This window comes from Asterias rubens, chromosome 2 (genome assembly GCF_902459465.1).
Source record: "Asterias rubens chromosome 2, eAstRub1.3, whole genome shotgun sequence".
Classification (NCBI taxonomy): Eukaryota; Metazoa; Echinodermata; class Asteroidea; order Forcipulatida; family Asteriidae; genus Asterias; species Asterias rubens.
Window position 1 is genome coordinate 18,578,405 of NC_047063.1, and position 17,387 is coordinate 18,595,791.

The 17,387-nt window shown below is 37.3% G+C and overlaps 1 pseudogene; it reads right to left on the reverse strand.

Moving 5' to 3' along the window:
• Positions 1 to 4,299: 4,299 nt before the first annotated feature.
• LOC117304433 overlaps positions 4,300 to 17,387 on the reverse strand; it is a 30,232-nt pseudogene continuing 17,144 nt past the window's right edge.

The window sequence follows — 17,387 nt, forward strand, 5'->3', positions numbered from 1 at the left end:
AATATTATTACATTAAATGCTTTACTATACCAATTCTCGATATCAAGAATTACCGATTTATTTTAAACACCATGTCATGAAACGGCGAAACGTGCAGAAACAACAATTGGTTTTCCCGTTATTTTCTCCCGACTCCGATGACCGATTGAGCCTAAATTTTCACAGGTTTGTTATTTTATATATAAGTTGTGATAAACGAAGTGTTGGCCTTGGACAATGCTGTTTACCGAAAATGGCTTTATGTCAACTCTCGAAATATAACACAAACTTGTATTTAGTCTTTATTTACAACTATATGTTATATTTATTATAGGCAGTGGACACTATTGGTAATTACTCAAAATAATTATCAGCATAAAACCTTTCTTGGTAACGAGTAATGGTGAGTGGTTGATAGTATAAAACATTGTGAGAAACGGCTCCCTCTGAATTAATATACTTTTGTCGAGACAGAGGTAATTTTCCACGAATTTGAGGTCTCGAAACCAAGCATCTGAAAACACACAACTTCGTGTGACATTGGTGTTTTTGTCACGCAACTTAGACGACCGACTGAGCTCCAATTTTCACAAGTTTGTTATTTTTGGCATATGTTGAGATACATCAAGTAAGAAGACTGGTCTTCGACAAATACCAATAGTGTCCTGCCGTCGATTTCACCAAACTCTTCATAACTTGGGATTAATCTTAGGACTTAGGACGGCTTCAGTTCCGTATCCAAATACGTACTGTAGGACGCATTGAACCCATCCTAAGTGAAGGGTTACTCGTCCTAACTCGAGTTATGATTTATCCTAGCGTTTCGTTAAAAATCGGCTGCACAACTGAGTGTCTTTAAGAAAATGTGAAGTTTTTGTGAAATTGAGCCCGGGTCTGAAAATGAACATGAATTATTTAAAGCTTGTATCGTTGTCTTATTTTTATTCATTCTTATAGGAAATGTTATTATTTTAGATTATAGTCCATTATCTTTAATTACACATCTTATTGTTTAATAGTAGAAAAAGAGTCCTAAATGTAACACAGTAAGCTATAGTACGCCTTGCATATTATGGACAAAATTACAGCAATGTTGGTACCATTAAAGAGATGTACATAATATAAATTGCATTTTCATCAACCCATGTAACCTAATATATTTATTTAAGATTAATGTATTATAGAGTTAAATTTGGCATTTCGAGGGGTGAACGGACTTGGACCCTTTTATTACTAAACTTTTAGTCGAAAATAAAGACCATAATGCATGTTTATCATGTTTACAATTGCATATCTTACTGTTTGTGTAAGTGTGACGCATCCCCCCCATAAACCACGCCTATTCCACTACCAGAAACTGTGACGTAGCTCAAGATATTTGTGATGCAATGAGTGTTGCAAAGAAGACTTCCATTGGTAGAGAGTCAATGTCATACATTGTTCAAGACACGGTGCACGTCTATAAAACACGCAACGCTAGCCGCGCTACCATGGACAGCCATTCAGTGTCAAATTATGTAAATCTTTGAGGAAGACATCCAATTTACATAACAGGATGTCGTAGGATTATTCAAAAGAGGGCGCTCGCAGAAGAAGCTTATTTACACAGTTTGCCATAGGATTCGATTCTCCGGGAGGACAGAATATCCTGGCACGCCGGAACGGCTCTCAGCACTTGGGCATCTACACCGCCTTTGAAAACATTTGTTTATTTGTACAGGAGAGATGACTCGGACAGTGTGACGCATTAAAGGATTTGGGTATTTTTTTTTAACACAAAACACAATGTCCACAGATTTACATTACACTAACACTGTTTGAAGATAATGATAGTAGAAAGCATACCTTAAAATATGAGGTGCTGTAGTTTTTGAGAAATTAGTAAAACAATGTCATGAAAATACGTTTTTACACGCTAAAATAATTGTCGTCTCATGATCACTACAGCACATCAGCACGTAATATTTTCAGAGAAGCTTTCTACTATCATTATCCTCAAACGGTGTAGTTTAGTGTAAATCTGTAGACATTGTATTTGTTGTCATACAAAAAGTACATAGACCCTTTAAGCCACTTGAGGATGTTTGCATTGTTGTTAAAGACAATGGACACTATAGGTAATTGTCGATGACCAGTCTTCTCACTTTGTGTATCTCAGACCTGTGAAAATTTGAGCTCAATCGGTCGTCGAGGTTGCGAGATAATAATGAAAGGAAAAAACACCCTTGTCACACGAAGTTGTGTGCTTGCTGATGATTGATTTCGAGACCTCAAGTTCTAAACTTGAGGTCTCGAAATCAAATTCGTGGAAAATTACTTCTTTCTCGAAAACTACGTCACTTCGGAGGGAGCCGTTTCTCACAATGTTTTATATTATAACACCCCTTACTAGTATTCTCCCTGCTCATTGGTTTAGAGCGCGTCACCTGACATGTCTTAGTTTTGCTAGACGACGGCCGTGTGATAGTGCGTCGGTTTGCCGTGCGCTAGTCCGAAGACTAGCACATGGCGTGCATTACCCAGACGCCCGTTGCGTGTACGAGGATGATAAATTAATAGTCTGTAACCATTTCAGATTGCACGACACTACATGCAGCACAGTAAAAGTTTTTTTCAGTCTGTATTCGCGTCGTCCGTGGATTGTAGCATGCAGGTCTTTAACTTAATAATAATAGTACAGTATTAAGAAATGTTTGGGGTGTTATAAAACAAATATTGACTGCTTTTACTCGTGCAATGGTTAAAACGAAGACTCCCTTGGTGATCCCCGTAGCGCGTTCTATTTTCCCGAGGCTTCAGACCTGAAGCCCTTTTAGGAACATGAACGCTCCGGGGATCACCTCGGGAGTCATAGTTTTAACCATAGCACTCGAAGCAGTCAATATTTGTATACTATCAACCTCTCCCCATTAGAGTAATTACCAATAGTGTCCACTGCCTTTATGGAAGAGGCGTATGGTAAAAGCAACGGAATATTGGTATAATAAAAGCTGCTGATTTTATAAAACATTGTGAAACAGGGCTCCCTCTGAAGTAACGTAGTTTTTGAGAAAGGGGTATTTTCTCACGCAAATAATAAAATACTTCAGACCTGAAGCCCTTTTAGGAACATGAAAGCACACTTGGGCATCAAGAGTGTTTTTTCTTCAATATACCCTTGCAACTTCGATGATCAAATATTGAGTTAAAATTTGCACACAGTTGTTATTTTCATTGCATGCATATTAATATGTTGGGATACACCATGGAGGAATAATTTATTCCTCCATGGATACACCAACTGAGAATACTGGTTTTGGCAATTACCAAATGTTAGTATTGTTTGAAGCTTTGCATGGTGTGGAGAAATGGAAAGAAACTATAAATAAATAGAAAACTTGCGGGTACAACCATGTGGAAATCTTTTTTGTGAGTGGTGGCTCTGAAAAGACTAGACTGGGCCACTGTCTTTATCCGCAATGATACCACTGTCTTTATCCGCAAAGCTAAAGACAGGTACCAGCTATTCAGATTCAGTGATTCCATTGGGTGTAACGATACCATTGGATAAATGCAGTGACGTCAGACGTTCAGGCTACGAAAAGATGAGCTGGTAGATAACTGTTCGAAACGCATGAGACCAAACCGACTCTTCTCAGAGCCAACACTCACACACGGGTTGTACCCGCAAGTCTACTAATTATTTATAGTTTCTTCCTAATTACCATGTGTCCAGTGCATTAATGCAAATCTGTTGATCAGAGGTTGTGTTTGAATACGCCTGTGATTAAATTACAAATGGGATCAATAAATAATATCCACACATAGATAGTATGCATATCATTATAAACAGGTATACAAATGGTAAATGTTCTGCTGGTAGCTAAATAATTGTTCAATCACTAACGCCCTTTCCGGATCAATCTTGGGATTGAATGGTCGTTCACTATCATCAAGATCTTAGTAGACCTACACGTCTACCTGTGGAATAGCCTTGTCCAAGCTCTGTATTCACGTATCTATGTAGTTCATGAATTCAGAGCAGGCCGGTGTTTGCGTATTAAGGGTCTTGGACAAGGCTAGTTGAACTTGCCTCATTTGAGTCCTACTAAACTCGCTCATAAATCAAACACTATTAGTGACATAATCATTGTCTTTTTGCGACAAGGAAGCACATGGAGCGACGCCTATTTTAATCTGCATTTATTGCACAAAAAACAAACTGAGTTTTAACAAGTAGTACAGAAGAGAAAGGCACTGGACACTATTGGTAATTGTCAAAGACCAGTATTATCACTTCAGATGGAGCCGTTTCCTACATGTTTGATTCTAGCTCTCCATTGCTCGTTATCGTTACCAAGTAAGGTTTCATGCTAACCATATTTTGTTTTGTAATAACCAATAATGTCCAGTGCCTGTGTGGTAAATACCCACGCTGGGTTACAGCGGCCTACTTTCTATCATAGAGTCCAACACTATGTGGACACCGTAACAATAGCCCCTAAAATAACGATCCATATAACTGATTTCTTACTTTCATAACTTCCGTCATGGAAAAGAATAAAAGCTAAACACAGTTAATAAGTCCGTTCCATTACCTTTCAAAAATAAATAAATAAGCATTTTTGTATACATCTATTCAATAAACAAGTATGACCTTAAATTTTATATGACTATAGACATCTCGAATCACTTCATCAGAGAAAACGACGTCCATGACAAAACGGAGATCTGAAATGTCCCGAGCGACATTCAGTGCCCGCCTCTGTGAATATGTTGGACTTCAACCATGGTATGCTATAACAAAATAATTATTCAAAACATTTAATAATATATTAAAATTCATCTACTAAAATTATTGAAGTGAATTCTAGAACCGTCTAACTACAATCGCCCCTCTATTTAAACTCGCTCACTTAACCTATTATACCACCTGAATGCATACACACTTTTCACTCGTCCCGAGACAAATATTTCCCACGGGAAATATTATTTAGTTATAAATCATCAATTATTTATTATAAATTCTTATTAATAATCATTATTGACTACTTACTCTAATGAATTATTATTTTTATTACTATAACATAGTATCAATAATATCCATTATTTTTCAGTGAAACGCTGGAAATGTTGATAATATTAGGCTCTGCGGTCCATGCCTTGCCATGTGTTCTGCTACGTCATCTTTCCAATTCCCCTCAACCCTTTCTTGCTTGTTCTTTTGAGTTGGGTTTTGGGGGGCATGATTTCTTCCTCCAGCGAACCCAGGCTGGGTTCATGTCATATTGTAGGTGTGTTTTATTATCAGCTTAGCAGTGATCCGTTCACGAGAGACGAGAAAATGGAGTCTGGGTTGCTAAGAAGTGCCGTAGGACTGTCCCACTCCTCAAGCTTACCTGCACTCAAAACTACGATGGTATCGTAATTAAGAATGGTAGACACACGGTGCTGTGTAGTAAAACAACATAAAGAAATTAATGAATAAATGAATAAAAAACAATAAACAAATACATATACATAAAGAATAACCAATCAAGCTTAACAGTGACTTTCATTTTCGTGTGCTGTTTTGACGAATAGTTTCATTTTGTTTTTTTATAGGTGTAAGTATTTTACTCGGTGCCTTTCGAAGTACATCACTTACAGCAATGGTGAGAACCGTTTTGTTGGCAAATGCATTGAAAAGCACGTCCTGAAGAATGGCGTCCTACAAAAAAAAGGAAGAAATCATTAGTAGTGATGTAACTGTAATGGTTTCCATAATAAGTTCATCCGGGGAGTTGTTTTCTCACCATATCCTTGTCAATGGAGGCAGTTGCTTCATCCAAGATGAGAATCCGAGATTTCCTGAGGAATGCACGAGCTACGCAGAATAACTGCCGCTGTCCAACGCTGAAGTTCTCACCTCCCTCGGTCACGATAGACTCTGAATGAATATTAAAAAATATTAATAACAATATAAATAGTTAGATTTATTGATATTTTCACGCTAAAACAAACCTGAGGTGCTTTACAATGTAAAACAAGAGTTAAAGAGTAAAACGAGACACAGTTTTTAAAAAGACAAACAGTATAAGCCTAAAATTGAACAAAATTGCCATATGGTACATACCATGTTTTTAAGTTATACTTGTGACCCTCCATGAACTCCAATCCAACAGTTTTAAAACGTGACAACAGTCCGAATAATTGTTAAACTCTGGATTACAGTTTGAACTCTAACCGGTTGTATTCTACTGCTATAGTAATTGGACTAACTTAAACCCTAGTATCCGCTTACTAACATTTGGTCATCTGGCGAAATTACAACTACAATTTTAAGAAATGAAGAAAGAAATGAAGAAACAATGAAAGAAAAGAAAATCAAAGAAAGGAACAAACTCAAGGTGTCCGAGTCCATAGTAGGATCCGCATAGTTCAATTAATAAAAAAAAACCATTTTTCTCATGATAGCAGTTACAAACAGGTTTACAAATGTGAATAATTAACGTCACATAATAAACAACGCAACACAAACACAAATCTTTGAAAATTTCAAAAACCTTAAAATCATACAGCACACAATCAGAGCCAACATGTAGAGAAGCATGTAGTACAGAGCAATAGCAAAATCAAACCATCGTCAAATATATTACCTAATCCATTTGGTAGGTTGGAAAGTGTGTTCTTAAGTTGAGCAATGCCAATCGCCTCCCATATTTCCTCATCGCTGCATTTATCAAATGGATCTAAATTGAAGCTGGAAATATAAGGGAGAGTACAAAATGGTTTTCGAGCAAAGTTTTTTTGTTTTGTTTAACACAATGCCCACAATGGCCTAAAGCTGTTCATAATGATGTTGGTTATAGCCTCTCTGATCACTGTGCCAAAGTCAATCAGTGGCATTACTATTAGTGTGGGGGCAGGGGAGAGTGTATGCCCCAGCTAATTGATGTCTGTGGCCGGTGTCAGATGCAATTGTGTCCGCCATGCAATATTGTCCGTTCCGGACACTTTTGCATATGCAATCGTGTCCGGGGTTATGCAAAAACCGTCCGGCGGACATGCATGACTGTACATGTATGTGCGCGCGTAAGCGAGCGTGCATGCACTGAGCCTACATATTTATGATTGCAGCGAATACCCAACCGCCAAACATTTCCAATGTCATTCATGACATGCACAACTTAGCTTGTAAAAAAATGGCGAACGTGTTCCGTCGACCAAGGGCGTTTAAATTACGGTTAAGGACGGTTTTGCACGGGGGCGGACACAACAGCATGTGCAAATGTGTCCGGGCCGACACAACTGCATTATGCAGCAGCGTCCGGGCGGACACGATTACATATGCAAAACCGTCCGGCGGACATTATTGCATATGCAATAATGTCCTCCGGATAGTATTGCATAGAGGACATAATTGCATGCGACACCGGCAGTGCCCCCTCCGCTTCTCCCATACTTTGAAATCGTGACTTTCGGTTTACAAATTAACAGATGAAATGTTTAATTTCATTACCCTTTTGAGTAGTAAATTTAACCTTTTATAAACATCTACCTTTCTATAAGATGGATTGCACATAGCGTGATCGACCGCCATCTTTGATGATGAACAATGTAATGGATAAGTGCACGCCTACGAGCTGCGCACAACTCTCAGCCAATGATTGTCTTTCCCGCGTGCACGTTTCATCAAAGATGGTGGTCAATGACGTCATCCCTCTATTATTCATGCGAAGTTCACATTTCTCCACGTCAGATTATTATATTCAACTGAATAGTGAGCTGAAAATGCATAGAGAAACTACGGGTGGAGGGGGAGGGGATTCCGCCATAATCCACTATTGATGATATTAAGGTGTTCTATAAAGGACACAATTGAGCAGCAAATGAACATTATTATCGCCATGTTACCGTATGGTTCCCGTGAAGAGAGTTGGATCCTGAGGGACAATGGAGATCCTTTGTCTCAATACAGCAAGAGGCACGTGATCAATATTCACTCCATCAATGTATAAAGCCCCTGAAATAAAAGAAACAATGGCACTGTTTAGGAAACAAAACGGAAACAGTCAGCCTACATGATTTATTATAAAAAAATAAATAAAAAAAACGAGAGTAGAAAAGAACCATCCACAATTCTGAATGACTGGGTATTATGGCGCAAAGGTACCAGGGTTTGCTCATCTGGAGCTTGCTATACAAAAGCTTATTCATTAATCCGGAGGTTCAGGTTCGAGTCCCGCTCTGAAAATGACAATGTTTAAAACAGTGATCCTATTAGTATTCTTACCATCAGTTCTGTCAATCAGTCTGAAGAATGCCAGCATTAGGGAGGATTTACCGCTACCGGTTCGCCCACAGATACCAACCTATAGAGATGACAAAAACAAGGCAAAGCAAATTTTGTTTCAAAACTTCCATGTTTGGTGTTGAATCATGCAAACAAATGTAATAAAGTTAACATTTTTATGAACTTTTTTCTGACTATCACAGCAATTGTTTTCCCCAATTCAGACACAAATATTTTAATAACCTAAGGAGTAAACAGAACAAAATTGAGTACGTGTAAGCAGTGCAACAATTTAAACCAAGCAGCAGTTCGTTGAGATCCAAACAAAGCCTTAGGCCCCCACAAAGAAACACAACAAGGGGAAAAAACAAGAGAAATTACAGTATCAATACATTTCAAACAGGATAATTCAATTAAAATTAATTTGTTTCAGAAGCAAATATTTATTATTTTCCCCCGTTCCTTATTTGATTTCCTGAATATACTTTTGTGTAATAACTCATAATTGCCATAAAATCCAATGAAGCTTTCTAATAATGGTTTTCCTGATACGTTTTAAAGTTTTCTCGCGCAAATATTCAATATTTCTTCACTTATTTCACGTTTTTATTTGAAGTTTTTCTACTAAAACGAGAACATTTACTTCATCAAAGTGCATGTCATCTCAGTTTCTTATAAGACGTTTTTAGCTCCTACCTTCTCTCCTCCCTTGATGCGAATATTTATATTCTGAAGAACTGGTTCCAGTTCCTTGGAATAACGCATCTCCAGATTATTGACGGTGATGTCACCAATAAACGGCCAATCATCAGGTGGTTGGAACACACCTATATATATGTCAAATTGTCACCAATAACAATGACACTATTGGGTTACATGCAATAATTGTTAGCATAAAATGAAGAGCTGTTGATAGTATAAAACATTGTGAGAAACTCTAAACGTACTTTTTGAGAAAGAAGTAGTTTCGAGACCTCAGAATCTGAGTTTGGGGTTTCAAAATCAAGCATCTGAAAGTACACAACTTGTGAGACAAGGGCGTTTTTTCTTCCAATATTCTCTCGCTACTCCTACGACCAGTTTGAGGTCAAATTTTCACAGGTTTATTATTTTATGCATATTATGGTGAGACATACCAAGTGGTCTCTGACAATTACCAATAGTGTCCAGTTTAAAGTACACAGCAGAGTATGTCATGAGAAATTATTTGCCCAGGGCCATTGTATTTGAGGTGTTTTTTGTTTTTGTTTGTTTGTCTTTTTTTTTTGGGGGGGGGGGCGGGGGTACCATTTGGTGTAGTTTCTCGCATTCCTCTTCTGTGTACACAAAATTAAAACAAAGAAAAAAGGATACCTTCTTGTTTCTCTATGTTCAGATGAGCAAAATATTTGAGTCTCTCTATGGCATTCATTTGCATCTCCAGCTCAGCTGACTGGCTGACCGTCTGCATCAACAGCTGGGCGGACTGAGGAGAAAAAACAAGAAATTGTGTTTACGTAGAGAACATTTAAACTTCCGCAACCTTAAAGAGTTTTTCCTCCAATAAGCAATTCTGAGATAATGGTGGACACATTCGTATGACACTATTAGGTTTAGGTCAAAATGGCTAAAAGATTTGGCTTGATGTAGAGCATGGTGTGCCCCTATTGAGTCTTATTGGTGCTTGAAATCTATGGAATTCTTTAGAAGGTTTAAGGTAGACTGGGCCCCTGTCTTTATCTGCAAGGACAAAGACAGCCACGTCAGTCGTTCAGGATAGATTTAGGGGTACTTTGACAGAGAAAAAGAATGTGTTGATGTAAGGGAACAAGGGAACACTCGCTACACCTGTAGAAATGGTGTGAGAGTTTTTTTCCACAGAATAAAGTTGAAGTTTCGTCGACAATGCGTCTTAACAAAACAGATGAGAAACCAAAAAGATCTCCATAAAGGGGACTCTAAGGATTGGGGTGCTCCTCAACGATTTGTGCATGCAACGTGATTTGGGAGGTTCTTAACTACAGGAACAAAGGAAGGGGAATGGATACGAAACACACATTCTCAAATATACCCTGTACTTAATGGCAGTGGACACTATTGGTAATTACTCAAAATAATTATCATCATAAAACCTTTCTTGATTACGACTAATGGGGAGAGGTTGATAGTATAAAACATTGTGAGAAATGACTCCCTCTGAAGTGACGTAGTTTTCGAGAAAGAAGTAATTTTCCACGAATTTGATTTCGAGACCTTTAAGTTTAGAATTTGAGGTCTCGAAATCAAGCATCTGAAAGCACACAACTTCGTGTGACAAGGATGTTTTTTTCTTTCATAGTTCGCAACTTCGATTACCAATCGAGTTCAAATTGTCCCAGGTTTGCTATTATATGCATATGTTGAGATACACCAAGTGAGAAGACTGGTCTTAGACAATTACCAAGAGTGCCCAATGTCTTTAACTACAGGAACAAAGGAAGGGGAATGGATACGAAACACACATTCTCAAATATACCCTGTACTTAAGTTTTGTTTCCATGTGGAGCACCTCAGTCTTTAGAATATTCCAAAATATAGGGTCCTTTAATTTGCCCATTTTTGTTTTGTTCTATTGGACTCCAGAGGTACCGAATATTATGAGCTCATAGAATGGCCGTTGGGGGTGTCTTGGTGTGTTTGTAAAACATGACCTGGGCCCAATTTCATAGAGCTGGTAAGTACAAAATTTTGCTAAGCATGAAATTTCTTCCGTGATAAAACCAGGATTACAAACCAAATTTCCAAGTGATTTTCAGGATAAGCAAACAACAGCTGAATACCAGTTACAAGCAATATGCAACAAATGGAAATTTGGCTGGTAATCCTGTTTTTGTCAAGGAAGAAATTTCATGCTCAGCAATTTTTTTTGCTAAGCAGCTCTATGAAATTGGGCCCTGAAGGAAGATGACTGAAAGGAGAGCACTTTTTCGACACGGCAATTCGTCGTATGAGGGAACAGAATCACAGGGGGACAGGATCTCCTGCCGCACTTGCATCATCAATCCATATGGTGAAGGTTCGAATCATATTCTAGTAAGTATTTGTTCTCCCCCAAAACGAATTAAAGATGCTATGTCAGATTTTTAGCCCCAAACATTAAAAAAAAATGTTTTTTTGAGTGAATGGTATTTCAAAGAGTATCACCCGCTCTAACGAAAACAAGTTTAACTTTTACTTTTAATGGTCAAGAACCATGACAAAAATTTAAAACGTTTCTTATGAAACACATAAGAACTAATTTTGAGCACTATTTCACTGCTACTAATAATTGGCGGACTTTTTTTAGCAATGGCTCAAATGAAAGCGTGTAACTTTCTCGACCCACATCAAAATACCTATTGAATTTTAAATCAAAAATTTTGGGTCAAATAGGCAAAAATCTTACATAGCATTTTTAATTTACAACGTCAGTTTGACTTGTGGTTTATTACCTATTTATATATAGGGCCTAGTTGGTTTGCCGTAACACCATGTGTCATGTGAGTTTCTACTTGCCAGGTAGATTTTGTTTTTTAGAGAAAAGTCTTGCTTGATTTTCTACTACCACTGAAAATTTTACTTTATTATTAATAACAATTTATATTTATACTCACAAAAAGAGACAAGGAGATGGACAAGCCAACCAAACTAATGTCGATACCACCAGAGAAGAAGGTTGTTATGGCTGCAGTACCAGCCATTCCAACAATACAAGCTCCAATCACACCCTATGGTAACCAGTCAGTCAAAACTCAAATTAAAATAACTTGACTATGTAGTAGATTCGCAAGTTTCCAGTGAAATCGTATTACCAGGTGTTTTTTCATTTTATAGAAAAGGACGGTTTTTCTCTTGATGAAGCGATGGTCGGATTTCATCTAAAACCCACGCTTGTACGTAACTAAAATGAAAACGTGGTGTAAATAAGTCATGATTTTGGCCTAGCTTATTATAAATTATTAAAATCCCAACATTCCATTTTATTTGAATAATATACGAACCAGTCGAAATTGAAGCCAGAAGTTAGACCCCTGTCGGAATAGACAAGTCAGGGCACTGGTGTTGATTTTATCCATGGCGGCACCAGCGAAGCAAGCTTGCTTACTGGAGGCAATTGAACAAGTTTTTAAGGGAGAAAACGAAAAAGGTGTCAATCAGAAAAATTATATCTGTTAAATGCAGAGAACAGATTGCAGTGGTCAACAAGTAACAAGCTTTATTACACAGAACAAACAGATAATGTAAGAAGTTAATGTAAATTCAAAAGTGGTATACGTTTCATGCATTGCTTGAAGTTTTCCTGAAGATAAATTCCTTAATACACACAGGCCCCTGGAAATACGGACAAATATAGCGAGTCTGCGTCCCATATCCAACTCAAAATAACAGATTCTACGTACTTGTAAGCTCGTATGGTGGACAGTCCAGAAAGTGTCTCTGAGAAGTGTGAGTACACGGGTGACATATTGATGCTCTCCAGACGTTTCAACTCACTGTGAATTGTGGAGAAAGAGTCAGCATGATATGAATAAAAACACAAAATAACAATTAACATTTATAAGGCGCTATATTCTATTCATTAATTTAAATACCAACTAAAAACATGTTTCTAAAATCCCAAATTAACCGTGGTGTGAGTGTATTCAGTTAATACACGTGGCGGGGTGACAGTAAATTTGAAATGGATATGCCTGGTCGATAGAGAGAGTACCTGACATGACCAAGTATATGAACCGAAATCTATGTGAAATTAACCCCAAACAAGCCATTATGTCGAACTTACGCAGAGAATCCGAGTCTAATCTCAATTTTTTTTACCATTAATGGATCAGCCTGACCCAGAACTGGGTCGGACCCCTGCAGGGACCAGGGGTCATTTTTGACCAGGTGTGGCGGTTTCAGTCTTCCGGCGTGTTCAGTTTTCCGGGTGACGTAGCTGGACATTTCAGCACGTTGTTCGAACGGTTTTCGCTTTCCGGCGTGTTCAGTTTTCCGGGTGACGTAGCAAGAGAACAAAATACCGCCACGAGTACCCTAGCGAGTACTGTAGTTCAGTGAAATAAAAATAAATAAATAAATAAATAAATAAATAAATAAATAAATAAATAAATAAATAAATAAATAAAAAAATAAATAAATAAATAAAAAAATAAATAAATAAATAAATAAATAAATAAATAAATAAATAAATAAATAAATAAATAAATAAATAAATAAATAAATAAATAAATAAATAAATAGACAAGGGACATGTTATTTCGTTTGTCCCATATGTATCATGTTTTTCAAATTTTTGTTCTTTGTTGTCAGCATTGTTTTTTACCAAACCACGTGATTCCCGAGTCATGCTAAATTGTAGATATTTGTATATATAATAGAAGTATTCACTTAACTATTTAATTATTTTGTTTATTGTTATTATTATTGTTATTTTCTGAGCTTCTGTTACTTATTGTGCCTGTTATATATTAGAAGTATTTACTGGAGTGTCTTTTGATAGTGTGTTTATTTGATGTATGCCTTTGCTGATGAATGTTGAATAAACGGAGTAATATAGTTCCACATCAGGAGAAAAAAATAAAAATAAACTAGACATTAGGTGTTTGTGAACAAACACAAAGCTGTTCCGTGTTCTTTTGCTTTGATTATGTGTTAACATTACCAAGGAGTCTATAACTGAAAAAAAGTTTGAAAAATACTGTACAGTGTCTTGAGTTACGGTGCCACTTCATGGGGTCACGGTAACCTAAGGCTAATCTCTAACGCCCAAGGAGTCTGTAACTGGAAAAAGTTAGAAAATCGGTTGTGTAGTTCTTGAGATATGGTGTCACTTCTGGTTGACCCGGAAGTAGAGGTCAACTTGGGGTCATGGATTTTCAAAGTTTATTTTTAATGCCTTAGGAGGATAAAACTGAACAAACAGGATTGAAAATCGGTTGTATAGTACTTGGCGTATGGTCCCACTTCCGGTTCACCCGGACGTAGAGGCCAACATGGGGTCACGAGTTTTCACAGTCAATATTAATGTCAAGGAGTCTGTAAGTGAAAACAAATTGAAAATCGGTTGAATAGTTCTTGAGATATGGTCCCACTTCCGGTTGACCCGGAAGTAGAGGTCAAATTGAGGTCACGGTTTTTCCAAATTTTTCTCCTATCCCCAAGGAGTCTTATAACTACAAACAGTCGACATTCTTAAAGAAGAATGTCGTCTTCCTGTGATAATTTATCTCGGAATGTCGACATCCTAAAAGTAGGATGTCGTCTTCCTGTGATAATTTATCTCGGGATGTCGACATCCTAAAAGTAGGATGTCGTCTTGCTGTGATAATTTATCTCGGTATGTCGACATCCTAAACGTCAGTTGTCATCTTCCTGTGATAATTTATCTCGGGAAGTCGACATTCTAAAAGAAGAATGTCGTCTTCCTGTGATAATTTATCTCGGAATGTCGATATCCCAAAAGTAGGATGTCGTCTTGCTGTGATAATTTATCTCGGGAAGTCGACATCCTAAAATTAGGATGTCGTCTTCCTGTGATAATATATCTCGGGAAGTCGACATCCCGAAAGTAGGATTTCTTTTGTTGAAAGGATTTTACTTGTATACGTTTTGTTAACTAGTATTACATTTCCAACAATATTTCTAATATTCATGGTCATAAACTACGTTAAACTAAAATAATGGACGAAACAAAATGTCCCACGTAAAATTCCATAAGGTTTGGAACATAATGGTCCCGCAAGTTCAAATACGCGCGAGACTTGCTTAGTCTACACAGAAGGTAATAAATAATTTATTACAAGCAAATGCAATCGTACAATAATAGAAAACAAAAACTAAAAATCAATGCAAAACACATGTAGGGGATGGAGGGGCCCATAAAAAGCAAACCTTAACGAGTACGGACCCCCCCTTTTTTTCTAACGAAGAAAGCAATGTAAGCAATTCTATTTAGTGGGTGTAATCTTATGTAGCGGCAAAACAATTCAAAATTACAGGAAGAACAAACACAAAAACAGTTAGCGTAAAATAAAACTTAACCATATATTTAAATGAAACAGATAAACAAAATACCCAAAATAAATACTAAATAAAAACTCTGCGCTTATGATCACCATTTTTCGCCTACTGTGTTTTTAAACATCATCATGTCATGCATGCACACAGGTTATGTTGGGCTAACAATCGAGAAAAAGATAAGGCAACACTATATTAAGATAAGAATCAAACTTAAATATTACAAAAAGAAATATATTTTTAGTTTGGGGGGATAAAAAAAAAGGAGTTCGGACGGAGATTCGAACTCGCAATTTTCAGATGTGTAGTCGCGACTGATGACCACTAGGCTAGAAGGGCACGATGCAAAACTGGTGGGTTTTTACATGATTGTGTGCATCAACAGAGGGGATTATGATCCGGCGAAATAATTCTTGTTTCATGATTTTGCGACCAATGTCACTAAATATGAACTGCTTAAAACGCCTATAACTATTAACTAGGGTTAAAATGTAGTATTAGATGCCTTTAAGGTTTTTTGACGACGACGTCGATGTCGTCAAAAACCCCTATCTAATTACGCACGTTCGTTTTAACGAAAACCCATGCACAGAGTAATTGGTCCAGAACGCGGTTAGAAAAACAAGGACAAATTTAACGCACGTTCTAACGAAAATCCTAAACCTCCGTACGTTGTGCGTGTACAGAGTAATGTGTCCAGAACGCAGGTAGGAAACAAAATAGTATAGACTCCTCTCAAGAAGTCAATAACTCATAGAGGTACATACTGTGTTGTATTACCGAAGAGAATATTTCACAATTACATGAAAGTGACTGCATCAAGTTTACAAATTAAGAATTCAAATGAAGACCACGTGGTTAATTAATTAAGAATGTTAACACTTTTTTATTAGAGTAAAGCTTATGTTCTAAGCTTCAATTTGATATATGATTTAACTCTTTTATCCTTAAACTTTAGGAGACGGAGCCTGAACAAAAATGCTGTACAAACGCAATGGGGTTTTAGGCGGAAACAAAGAATAATAATAATAATACAAATAATAAAAATCTCGACGAAAACAATACCTGTTCCGACGGTAGGTCGGAACAGCTAATAATAATACAAATAATAAAAATCTCGACGAAAACAATACCTGTTCCGAAGGTAAGTCGGAACAGCTAATAAATAAACAAAATAAAAAACGGCAATAAATAAATTGAATAAACTAAACCAGAATAATAAAATAATTCTTCTGATTCTCTGACGCTCGTTCGGTATATTATGTACCACTGGTTAAATACAGGATAATTTGCTTGGTCTTCACACCAAATTCTCTCATAATACGATACACGATTCGCCGCTCGTTGTACTCGTGGACGCCGCCATGACAGCTACCGGAGAGTCACACGGATGACTCAATTATACGGCACTAAAATTGACTACTTTCGCTTGCTGTGCGCAGGCATCGCATGACGTAATGTTACCGTATTTAGTCATTTGGGGAAAACTGAACACGGCGGAAAGTTGAAACCGGCACACCGGGAGTAATTAGAGTATTTAGGTGGGAGCCCAACAGGTCAATTCATTCTCTTGAATGCTCCGAACTACCAATTTGAAAATAATTGAACTTGACGCGGTATGCATAACCTAGTGCCATATACATGAGCTACAGTATAGCACTCCAAAAACCACTATCACGCTACGGAACCGCTACCCTCTTGTGATAGTAGCTGTATAGTCTTGAGCCAAGACTACTTACCGCGTTGAGGAAATGTAGTATACAGTGACAAACAGATAAAGTATCGTTATGGGAATGATGCCAATGATGAAGATTGGTGCATTAATTGCATTTATGAGCAAACCCATAGCAGTGTTCGATGCAAACTGTAACGTCACTGACAACGTCATGCCGATAGTCTAAAACAAAACAAAGGTATTAACATCATGAGTGTTTTTTTACAGTGCATCATCTGTACAGCAGTTAAATAAAAAGGTTTCAACTTGTACAATTATAACAAACACGACAACGAGGAGCAGACCGTGATTTAAACATCTGAGCTGGTCAAATGATTAGAACAAGTAGCCAGTACAGCAGCAAAAGAACAAGCCAATGAGGTCATTCTCTATACATGTAGCTGTATTTAAAGGCATTTTTAATTG